Genomic DNA, 12450 nt, shown 5'->3' with positions numbered 1-12450 from the left:
CCTGCAACGCCATGTGCTCGATTTCTGTTCTGAGGGATTTGAAAACAAATGGAGACAACAAAGAACTGAAGTCTCAAGGTGCATTCAGACACATCAGTAAAGGCTTTAATGAAAGAAACACAATAGATTCGACATCTGGCTACAGTATATATATTCTTCCCAGTAGGAAAAAGTAGGCATTAATTTGAATATTAGTGAGCATGTTTCTCTTTAGAAAGAACTTCCAAATATGGAGTTGTTTTCCATGGCTAGCTAGTCTTTGCAATTAAACTGTCTTATCGCTCAGGTGCTTGAGGTGCCTTCTCATCGTTTCTAGCACCAAGGCCAGAGCTGAAACGTCCCACGCTCTACCCCATCTCAAGCTTGAGAAAACCGGAGCTCCAAAGGAATGAGTCCTCCGATACAAGGTTGAATTTGCAGAACCAATGAGCACTGTTGATAAGCAACTTCAATGATTAGGCATTAAAATATGAATACATACATACATGACTGTCATAAAAAAATTTGAGCAGATTTGGGTTTTTATAGCATCTGGTCTTTAACTTTTGATCAAGTGATAAACAATTTTAGTTTACTTGTTTTCATTAAATTCATTTTTCACAGTTCTTCATCCTCACATTTCCATTTTTTGCTTTGGCCTATCATAGCTCATTAAGGTCCAAATGTGCAAAATGCATATTTGAGCAATTTTTCATGTGACCTTAAGATTGTAATGTAGAATATATAGTGTGTGTGTGTATTATGCTCAACCGTTCAAATGAAGCAACTGGGTAAATTGTCTATATAATATAAATGAGGATGAATGATGTTCTCATACAAGTTGAAATAGTCGTAGTAGAAATGAAATGATTTTTTTTCTTGATGACGAGACAAAAATCCTACCACAAAACTCCACAGCTGATATGTATTCAGATCTTGTCGAGACTGCATCAAGAAGCCCCCCACCCCTCTCTCACTTTCTCCTCCCCTCTCTTTCCCTCTCCGTCACTTTTCTCTGCATCATCTCTGGGATCTCCAGCAAAGGTGAAACCCTTTTTACCTAGTATGATGTAAACAATAAGGCAAGTAAAAATATTATTCTTTTCTCTCTTTGTAATTTGCAAACTCATTAGATTCCCAAGCGACATCTGACTCCTCTCAATGCGGAGGATCAATGTCAAAGACCCTTCCAAGTGACCAAGCTTCTAACCCTATTTTTAAATGACACCCTGGGAAGTAAGCACTTTTCTTTGAAATATTGTTCTTTCGTTCAACGCACAGCTTGTGACGATAGGTGATAGAGCTTTGCCATTCAGCTCATCTTATTTACTACGACAGACAGTTACAGTATCCGAATCACTGAAAAAGCCGCACCGATCCGGCTGGTCCATGTTTTCTCGTGAAACAAGGCCCCAAACACTTAAATTCTCCCACTTAGTTTTCCGACCGAGGACCATGGTCTCAGATGAGAAAAGTATGGATTCTTATCCCATCTGCTTCATAGATTGCGGCCTGATGAAACCAACAGTACCACATCATCTTCAAAAAGTAGATATGCAATAATAAGGTCACCAAACCAGACCCCCTCAATGCTTTGGGTTTGCCTTGATACTCTGTCCATATATGTTACAGACAGAATTGGTGACAAAGGGCTCCCCACCGGAGAAATTTGTCTCACTGTAAGCAATGCAGAGTATACTCTCATCTCAGTGCCTGCAATTCAATTCACATTGCAAGTTGCGCATAAACTATATTCATTAATTCATCCATCCATCCATACACCCACCCAACCACCCAACCACCCATACACCCACCCACCCATACACCCACCCACCCATCCATTCATCCGTCTGTCCATCCATCCGTCTGTCCATCCATCCGTCCGTCCGCCCATCCGTCCATTCGTTCATTCATTAATTCATTCGTTCGTTTTCCAAACTGCTTAGCCTTACAAAGGTGACAAAGGGTGCTGGAGCCTATCCCAGCAAACAATGGTCACCGGGCAGGGGACACCCTGAATTGGTAGCCAGCCAATTGCAAGGCACAAGAACACGGTCAACCTTTCACGCTCACACTCATACCTCGGGGCAATTTAGGGTGTTTAACTAGCCTATAATGCATGATTTTGGGATGTAGGAAATCCCACACAAGCCCGGGAAGAACATGCAAACTCCACACAGTAACGATCAGCCAGGGATTGAAGCCTCAAGTGTGCTTCTTTTATTAAAGTCTTGCTTTGTATTTAACGCAGCCCAAAACTTTAGTTTTCTTTGCTGTCTCAGTTTATCCTCAAATCCTTTCTGACGGAAAACGAGCACATGGCGTTTTGGATATAAGGTCAAGAGTCAGCGCTAACAGTAGGTGCTATTTTGGAAAATTTGCGCAAAGCAAGGATTTTACTCTTACATTAGCTAATTAGAATTGCATTTTACCTTTGAGTTGTAAATCACTCATTGGCCCATTTGCTACTTGTGAGGTTATTACCAAATCAGTCATTTAGACAACAATGATTGATTATGCAGGTATTTATGGTGCCACTTTAATTACTCTCTCTCTCTCTCTCTCTCTCTCTCTCTCTCTCTCTGTCTCTCTCTCTCTCTCTCACTCACTCTCACTCACTTACTCTATGCCTTTGAACAATTAGCAACTTTCTCTGTTGTGTGTCAGTTTTAACCACACGGCGGACCACATTAAACATTAACAAGGTTCCTAGCAGCTGAATTATGTAAAAAAAGAACACCACACCACTGTGTAGATTCATTAATGCAATAGGGTGCTACTCTTTTGGCATATCAAGGAACGTCAATATTTAGGAGGCATTTTCAAAGGCGACTCGGAACAACTCTATTGTAGATTCCGTCTTCGGCGCTGAGAGATGAAGCGCTGCCCTGACGTCCGTCATTATGCAACGCTGCTGTCTTTCGGTTGTGAGTTTCAGTGTAGATTTAGACATTTTTATGAACAGTTTTTAATATCCCTCAGAAAAAATCTGCGATGTAGTGAAGCTGCGAAAGTTGAAGCCACAAAGTGTAAAAGGATCACTGTACTTACACTTCGCCAGAGAAGAAGCACAGTTTTAACAAGAGTGCTCTGACGTTATTGTTTGCGCTGTGTCATACTGTACTTCTGTGTGTCTACATTGTCTGCTTAGGGGGATGAATGTTGTTGGTTTTTCCACCAATCATTTGGATGACAGTTTTTATCGCCATGTCATATAATCCCATCCCTTTGAAAGGTATCTGTTTAGCAATTTGAGTGATTAGTACTCAATTGAGAATTGCTAAAAGGCTGGTATCAGGAAATAAGGTTTGAAAACAAGTACGTACGTCATGTGGAATATGAAAAAGTTTAATTTGATTGAGGTATATAGTCTTATATCTGGGCAAATCTGCAGAACGTTCCCATCAACACTATGTCAACACATCTGTCACTGGGCAGCCCCATTCGCCTACTCCACCTCCTTATCTATTCATCCCTCTCTGCATCCCTCCATCCCCCTCCCACAAGCTACCCATCTGCTTCTCTAAAACCACCACCTCCCCCTTCACGCCCTCCTTCCTCACATCACTCTTTGACTCCCCCTGCAGCAAGACAAATGGAATCATCGTACAGGGTAGAGAGAGGTAGACTCTACCAATGTACTTCAAATAGGAAGGAGCTGAGAGGAGTGCTGCACAAAAAGAGAGAGAAAAAGAGAGAGAGAAAGAGAGAGAGAGAGAGAGAGAGAGAGAGAGAGAGAGAGAGAGAGAGAGAGAGAGAGAGAGAGAGAGAGAGAGAGAGAGAGAGAGAGAGAGAGAGAGAGAGAGAGAGACCAACAGATAGAGAATAGGAGGCTAGATCTATCCTTTGCTTTTGTAATCCCTCAACTCTGTATGCCTGCTGCCTGGGTAAACTGAAGCTTGCTATACAAAAACTAGTCAAGATCCAGATTTATTTTTATTTTTTGATGATTTTTGAAATTTGAAATAGGTTATGTGATGGTGACACTGCTGCACACTCGTAAACTTCTGTCTGATTCCTTCTGGTAAGTCAACAATTTCAATTTATATTTATTTATACATTTTATAATTCCAGTCAAAAGGTGTCTGTGATGACCTTTGAATGAAAAACAGATATTTTAAGTATATTTTCTTTATTCTGGTGGCTCTAAATTGTCAAAATTGTTGATGGAAAAAAGATGAAATTTAATGCAGAAAACTTATATTTCATAAAAGATGAAAAAGCACAATTTTACAAATGGTATGCCGTATGGAAGTGAAACCAACAATAATTTGACTGTATGGATAAGATAGGCAAAAACTGCTTACCACCGTTATATAAGCATTTGGCACCATTACAAACACTAACATGTATAGACGGACCGGATTTTACAAAATTCAACATATATTACCATGGCAATATGTACAATAGGAAACTGATTGTCTACTGTTACTCATAACTTACCCTCATTTTACTTTCGCATCAAAAGCTGTACAAACTGTTTTAAGTCTTCCCTTAAATAAAAGCCTCTTTTGGTTGAAAGCTTCTCAACAGAGAACAGAAAAAGACTCAATACTTAAAAAAATATCAGGAAATTTATTTTTATCTTGACTGAACCTTTAAATACACTCAATTGTTGGATGTATTTAAACTGCAAACTTGCCTCGGTCAAAAGATCAGAAATTAGAAACCCTACTTTTTGGAGTTTTTAAGTTGTCACCTGCTGACATTGGTTTGCTCTGGGTAATCTTCCTTTCTCCTACATAACAAAAACATATCTTGATTGAGGACAATTTCATGGTGTATATAGGTTCACTTCCCTGACTTTGGTGCAGGCACGTGAGGGCCCACTGGTGGCGGCATGTTTGTGAGCACGGGTGGTCCTTTGGTGCCCCATGGCTGATTGGTGACCAGTCTAGGGTAATCTGCCTTTGGCCAAAGTTAGCTGGGTTAGGCTCCAGCCAACCCCGCAACCCTTTCGAGGATGCACGGTGTGGAAGATGACTGAATTAGATAGGTGGATAGACATTTTTCATTACTTTTGTTACCTATTATTGATGATTGGGAAAAGTTTAAAGGTTTTTAACATCATGGTGAGGAAGGTATGAAAATGGTTGAAGTCAATCAAATTCGTACATTTTATTGTTTAAACGTTACACCGAGGCAGTCCCCTGGGTGAGCCATTTGGTCGGGGCTACTACCAAAGCCAGTTGAACTTCTCTAGGGTAATGGTTATTACGTTCATCTAACACGCGAAACATTCCCTTTTGAAAGTGGGTGGAAACAGTTCTGTGATAGAGTTATCTTGTTTAAACATGAACATGAGGCATTAGACTGAGTCAGGTGTTTGGTCGGGCATTCTACCAATGGTCCTGAAAACCTGTCTTTCCGTAATGTAGTGATTATCACGTTTGCCTCACACGTACAGGTCCCCAGTTGTAAACTAGTTGGAAACAACTAAGTTTTTATGTGTTATTCTTTAAACCGTAACCTCAGGCAGTCCACTAGATCAGCCATTTGGTCGGGCCTACTACCAAAGGTACTTGAACCTCTTGTTTCCCTCGGGTAATAATTATCGACTAACAGTCTCTCCATCTCATCGTTCAGTGCAGAGAGTCCATGGCAAGGAGTCATCACTTCCTTCTGCTTCAATAGCGTAGTGATGCTAGCAGTTTGGTTACGACTGGCTGTATTGCCTTGCAATTGCAGTCAACCACACGCCACTTTCTTATCTTCTGTCTTTTGACAAATGACAGCTTATTCATTCCATTTGCACCAATAATTTCAAATAAAGAACTCGATGATCATAACCTTTGCTTTTTCGTCAAATTACTAGATTGGAGGGTTGGAGACTTACATTTGTGTTCAATCATGCATTTTTTGCCTGTTCTTCTCCTTTCACATTCCAATTATTCCGTGTCTAAACACCTGGCGAGGACAGGGTAAAATAGCCACTTGGGTAGAGAATGGGCTAGTACAGTAGAAAACAGTGAGCAAGCTCAGAAATTTTCGTTACAATTTGACATTACAAGTAATGGCACCTTGTCCTTTGAAACCAGCTGGCTAGTAGATCTACTGGTGCTGCCATAACGTTGAGTAGGTTACTTCAGCTCCAATTTGATTCAGTAGACTGCACTGTTCCTGAAGTGTGTGTGTGTGTGTGTGTGTGTGTGTGTGTGTGTGTGTGTGTGTGTGTGTGTGTGTGTGTGTGAGTGAGAGTAAGAGCGAGAGAGAGAAATAGAGAGAGAGGAGATGCACGGAAAAACAAGAGAGAGAAAGTATTCCTCTTTTAAATTGGAACACGATGCATTATTAATTTTGTCTAAATGACTCGACTGACTCTTCAGCCTCCTCCACAGCCCCAGGCAACATTGTTTTTGTTTCTCCTGATCACATCACGTGCCATTTTCAATCACTGAAAGTTCCTTCAGTTTTTCCATTTAAAACAAACTACTAGCACGGAAGTGCTGTGTTTAAAAGTTGCCATATGATGCATTTTGAAAAAGGCGTTCAGCCTTATGAAGGAAAAGTACACTATTATATAAACAACACAGCAGCCCCTCATCCTAAATCATCTTGATTGTGTTCAGCTCAGTCTCACCCAGGCTGCTCAGCCAAAGGTGCATGACAGTATAACAGCTGTAGTTCTTAGTTTTGGGACATTCATTACTTTGTTCCAGGCTTTTTTTAGTTACATTATCAAAAACATCAGAACAGTTTTCCACTTTGTCACACTTTAAATTTTTCCCCACAAAATAAAATACAGCATACCTGTGTTAGTCTACAGTAATCCCTGGAATTTCACGGATAATGTAAACCATACATGGCTGTGATAATCTAAAAACTGCAAAGTAGGATTACCCTTATTATTTCTAACATACTACATGTTTACGCGCCTATACAAAAATACAGTCATAAGCATATGAAAAGCCTGTAATGTATTAATATCTAAATATAATCTATATATAAAAAAATGAAAATACTTTAAATACCGTAGTCACAGTGAAAATAGTTCTCCACTTGATATACATAAAAATAAAATAAAAAATAGGTCAATGGGAGTTTTAGTCGAAATCCTTCTGCACAGTACAGGAGGAGGAGGACCTTGAGCGAGGTGCAGCTTCGTGTTCGGAATGAAACAGTTTAAGAACCAGTCCTTTTTGAGGGCTTTCATGAACCAGGCTTTCTTGTTGCTCATTCAGTAGTTCAGTTCTTGTTTTTTAAAGCATGAGGACGGACAAACTTATTGATTAAGGCTGGCTTTATTTACCATGAAGCTAGCAGTGTTCCCACACATGATGATGAACCTTGTAAGAAAATGTCTGGGAAGGCATCCTCTTCTGAAAAAGGCCAGTCTCATCCATGTTAAAAACTTGCTCCAGGAGATAATCATCCTGTTCAATTATGTGAGGGAATGCTACACAAGTGGCCTAGTAAGCAAACAAACAAAGAAATAAAAATCTCTATTTTCATAACAATGGGTAGATCCCAGTGGTGTGCCGTCAGGGCCTTCAAGGCCTTCTCTGCTGGCCTAAGAAATATCTGAATCACAGACTGATGTTAATTATATTTTGTCCATGAATACTTATTAAATATTTCCAAATTGTCTGTTAGCTTCCTTTCATTGTTTTTCCCCCTGGTTGCACTGCTTCCCGATGTGTGATTTCATATTGAAGCATTTAACCAATCACATTTCAGCCATTATTTGTTGCCAGGGTCAGAAATCTGCCCCAAGGCCTTCACAATCAGTTCTGCAGGGTCTGCTGCATTAAACAAACGTCGATAAGACTGTTGCTTTAACCAATCAGATTTTGAGTTGGCAACACCACAATGCCTTCTCGCAGGCGTAGGGATACGTCATTGCCTTCTCGCAGGTGTAGGGATACGTCATCGCTTTCACCAACTATGATTGGCTAGTGATAGAGTGGACTAGCCAGAGCTACCAAACTGTATCTGGAGCGAGCTGCACAAGCAAATATATTGTTGTGTTGATTTAAAGCCATTTTCAAGACGGACTTTTCAAGAAAAAAAAGCTGGACATCATTAAGAAAGGTCGGACAACTCCAAAGCAAGCAAGCCTGTCACAACCGGGAACGAACATTTTCAGCATTAAATCGAATAAAAACGTATGCCAGGAATACGACAGGACAGGCTCGACTTTCAGCATTAGCTTCGATGGCGATAGAAAAGAAGGAAGGTGAATCCCATCTGAAAATTTTAATTCTGTGCAATAATGTTAGGGAAGCAAGAATCGGTGTATTTGTTTACACTATAATCTTTCATTGTTTCTTCATGAATATAAGAACATTTCTGTCAAATATCCGATTTACCTGTGAAATATGGCACCAAAACAGTTTATAAGACACAAGGCTGAGATTTTGAGCAGTCTGTGGTGATTTTCTGGTTAGGATGAGTAAAGGGAGGAATAAGTGATGTTGTTCGCTGGCCTTTCAGGCCTTTGTTCACTGAAAATCTTTGCAAAAAACACGGAAAGGCCCAAGGTGGGAAAACTAAAAGTATTATTCAGCAAGAATAGGCTAATTATACTCATCACATTTGAGATAGTTGTAGACCAGAGTGACTGCAGCATTAGTTGAACAATAAGCCTGGAAGGGTACCAAATGTTCATTTAATATACATGAAGCCACAAGCTACACCTGCATCATTTATTACCAGTGGGAGTGAAAGGAAATAGATTTGGGGGAGGGGTTTATTTAATGTTTTTGGAGAGATGTGTTTTTTCTTTGCTTTCAGTTCGGCATCTACAAGACGGAACCAGGCTAACATGCAATCGTCACACACAAAGGGCAAGGTTCGAACCAAGAACCTTTTAATATGAAGCAGACAAATAATTCTAGACTGAATTTATTTGAAAGAATGAACTATTCATACGTGAATTCCCATAAAACATTTGTAAAATCTTTGCCAAACATCAAACATGTATGCTTCCAACAATGTTTAGATCATTTATTGTTCTGTGACAATACTCAGGTGCACCAAAATAAAGCCGTTGAAATTTTCGGAACCGCTTATCCTCACAAGGGTAGCGGTTGGTGCTGGAACCGAACCCAGCTGACTTTGGGCATGAGGTGGGGCTCACCCTGAATTGGTGGCCAGCCAATCACCGGGCACGAGGAGATGAACACCCATCAAACTCATACCAAGGGGCAATTTAGAGTGTCCAACCACTCTACCATTCATGTTTTTAGAATGTGGGAAGAAACTGGAGTACCCAGAGAAAACCCACAGAAGCACGAGGAGAACATGCAAGCTCCACCCCAAAAATTCAGGCCGCTGGGCTTCCCACTATATATATATATATATATATATATATATATATATATATATATATATATATATATATAAATATGAATATGTATATATATAAATATATATGTATATATATAAATATATGTATATATGTGTATATATATATATATATATATATATATATATATATATATATATATATATATATACATATATATACCAGCCAATGAAATGCACCTGCTTGTGGCAGGTGTGATACTGGTGTGTCCCCATAGCGAGCACTTATGATCTTGCTCACATTGGTCAGTGTGCTCAGGGAGGTTGTCTGTATGCCCAGACGTGAAAAATTAGAGGGAACATTGCTCCTAACCCCCTATTTTAGCAGCACTAATTGGCACCACTTTTATGTTGGTTGGATGAGCCTTCCACATCAGTTTGCAAGAGCAATCAGGTTATACATGCAAACCTTCATGAAAGAAATTGGTCATTTTGTTAGTTTCGACGGTATATGTGCGAGCATGCGTGCATGTGTGTAGTCCTTAACCAAGTTAAAAACCAGTCAACCATTACATTTCAAACTGACAGAGCATCTGTTCCTGACAAAACTGATCACTTGAGTCACTCATTAAAGGAAGCAGAAAAATACATGAAGAGTAGAAAATGGTCTTCTGTTGAGGCACTGCATACTTAAATGTTCTTCTAGGGAAGGGTGTTATTCCATTTTATACATTTACCGAAGATGAAAAGAGTCATTTCACAAACATTTTTTTCAAAATGAATCTACAATAGTAACACTTTCTAGAGGGCAAAAAACAGATAGGCCACCTCGTGATGTAAAGGTTCAATCGCCTAACTTTGGTGCGGGCAGGCGCGTGCTCAATTCCCACTGGCGGCGGTATGATTGTGGGTGCGTATGGTTGTTTGTCTCTCTGTGTGGCCTATGGCTGACTTGGAACCAGTCTAGGGTCTGCCTTTGCCCAAAGACAGTTGGGTTAGGGTCCAGCAACCCACCCTTTTGAGGAAGGGTGGTATGGAAGATGAATGAATGAATGAATGAATAAACAGATGGACTTTTAGATATGGCTTTTCATTAAAAGTAATGGTTGTCATTCAAATGTCAAATAATCAAAATTCCATTTAAAAAAAGTACTTAAAAATGTAACTGATTGTATTAAATGTGTACTTAATAGTGTATTAGGGCAATTAGGGCAAACTTTGTAACATTGACCAATACCATATCCTTGTCCAAAGAATCAATAGTATATTATATTCTAATTCTAAATCTATTTCAGCTATTAACTTTAAGAAAATCCTTCCAATCAATTCTATCACGCACAGTGGTCAACTTCCTCTTGCTTGTCTTCACAGTATGTTTCCACTCAGAAAAGTGGATTAGAAATATCTTCAGAGTCAAGTTTGCTCTTTCATACTAATACACTTTATTCAGTGATTTGTTGACATGATCTACATGATTCAATGTCATCATATTTTAACAAAATAATCTTTAACTTTTTTTTCTTAAGCAACTAAATAGTTTAATCATGGATGTGTATACCATGTATATAATATTTTAAAAAATAGAGTATAACTGGAATATAGTCATATTATTGGAATACTTGAATGATCTGGTTACATTTGCATTAGAACATGTTGTTGCAACCTGCAGTGCATGATGTTGACTCTATCAGATTAATTATGTGTGTTTTTCAAAGATGAAGGGCCGATACGGCTTGGCTGGCAACAATGATGAACTGTTGAGGCTGCCTGAATTTAATTTCCTGCTGCCCATCTGACAGTAATAAATAACCTGTACATGTTGGAAAGTTGGATCAATGGTGGTGAAATGCCAGTCAGATAAATCATTATTGTCTTTTTATTTCATAAAAGAATGCTCAAAAAAGAAAACCTGATATGTAAAATATAGGAACAAAAACTGTATCGTAAATGAACAGTAAAGGAATGCAACCATTTTGTTTTCCCCAAATATTTGTCATTCATCTTCCGTACTGTGCATCCTCGAAAGGGTTTTGGGGGTTGCTAGTGGCTATCCCAGCTGACTTAGGACAAAAGGCAGACTCAACCCTAGACTGGTCGCCAGTCAGCCAAAGGGCACACAGAGACAGACAACCATTTGCATTCAGACTCATGTCGCCACCAAGCAAGAATCAAACTCTTTTGGAGGTGGGAGTTGAAACCCTTTTTAAAATAAAAAATAAAAAAAATAAAATCAGACATAGGCTTGTCATCATCATTGACTAGACAAAAGCCTAATTGTCATCATACCCAGCTGCGTATGACGAAATTGGTAGTGCTTCTCCACAAAGTGCGCTTTCCCGGGGGACTTTGCTAGGCATTTCCACTTTGCCCTCATAAAACTTTTGTTTCTGCTGGGCCGGATCGACATCTTTCCGCATCATCGGATCCAACACACCATCAGGTGGTGATCGGTGGAGAGCGCCACCTATCTCTTTGCCCAGGTGTCCCAGACATATGACCATAAGTACAACTAACTACAAAGTCAATCAAAGGTGTCCTGGTGCCCATATGGACACGCTTATGTTTGAACATGGTGTTTATTATTGAGAAGCGTAATAGTCCAACATTAGAACACCACTCAGGTTCTGATCAGGGAGGTCTTACTTTCCAGTCACGGCCCTCCAGGTCTCACTGTTATTGCCCACGTGATCATTGAAGTCCGACCCAGGGCGGGCACTCTCCAGCACTGCTTCAAAGGACTCCAAAAAGGGTGGGTACCCTAATTTGGTGTTTGGGGGGTAAGCACAAACAACAGTCAGGTGCTTGAGCCTACCTCAACCAATCCCAACCAATCAAAGTGCACAAGAAGACAAGACAATCATTCACGATCACTCTGATACCTAGCGATAATTTCAGAGTATTCAACAAGCCTAGCATTCAAGTTTTCAGGATATGCGAGGAAAGTGGAGTACCTGGAGAAAACCCATGGAAGCCCGTGAAGAACACCCAATCATTTACATGAGCAAATAATTAAACTGTCTTGATTTGTCAATACCTTCACAAAAATCATGATTTAATGACCAAATTTGCTTAAACCTTTCTAGATATTTAGAGAGAATACTGTGCAATGTGCGTGGACAATTACAAATGTAACATTCAAAGCTGCCGAGTTTCTGTTTCATCAGTTCGAAGTGACACCTTAGAATGTGAAAATATAGTCACATCTGTGGTAAAGAAGAACCTTTG

The 12450-nt window shown here is 39.6% G+C and overlaps 1 protein-coding gene across 1 annotated transcript in view; it reads left to right on the top strand.

Moving 5' to 3' along the window:
• The first annotated feature begins 3573 nt into the window (after positions 1–3573).
• LOC144071684 (synaptic vesicle glycoprotein 2B-like) overlaps positions 3574–12450 on the top strand; it is a 34898-nt gene continuing 26021 nt past the window's right edge. The window contains exon 1 of the mRNA XM_077597000.1: positions 3574–4003. The gene's annotated coding sequence lies outside the window, so the exon portion shown is untranslated. The remainder of the gene's footprint in view (positions 4004–12450) is intronic.

This window comes from Stigmatopora argus, chromosome 3 (genome assembly GCF_051989625.1).
Source record: "Stigmatopora argus isolate UIUO_Sarg chromosome 3, RoL_Sarg_1.0, whole genome shotgun sequence".
NCBI lineage: Eukaryota > Metazoa > Chordata > Actinopteri > Syngnathiformes > Syngnathidae > Stigmatopora > Stigmatopora argus.
The sequence above is the reverse complement of the archived record's forward strand: the minus strand, read 5'-3'. Positions and strand labels throughout refer to the sequence as shown.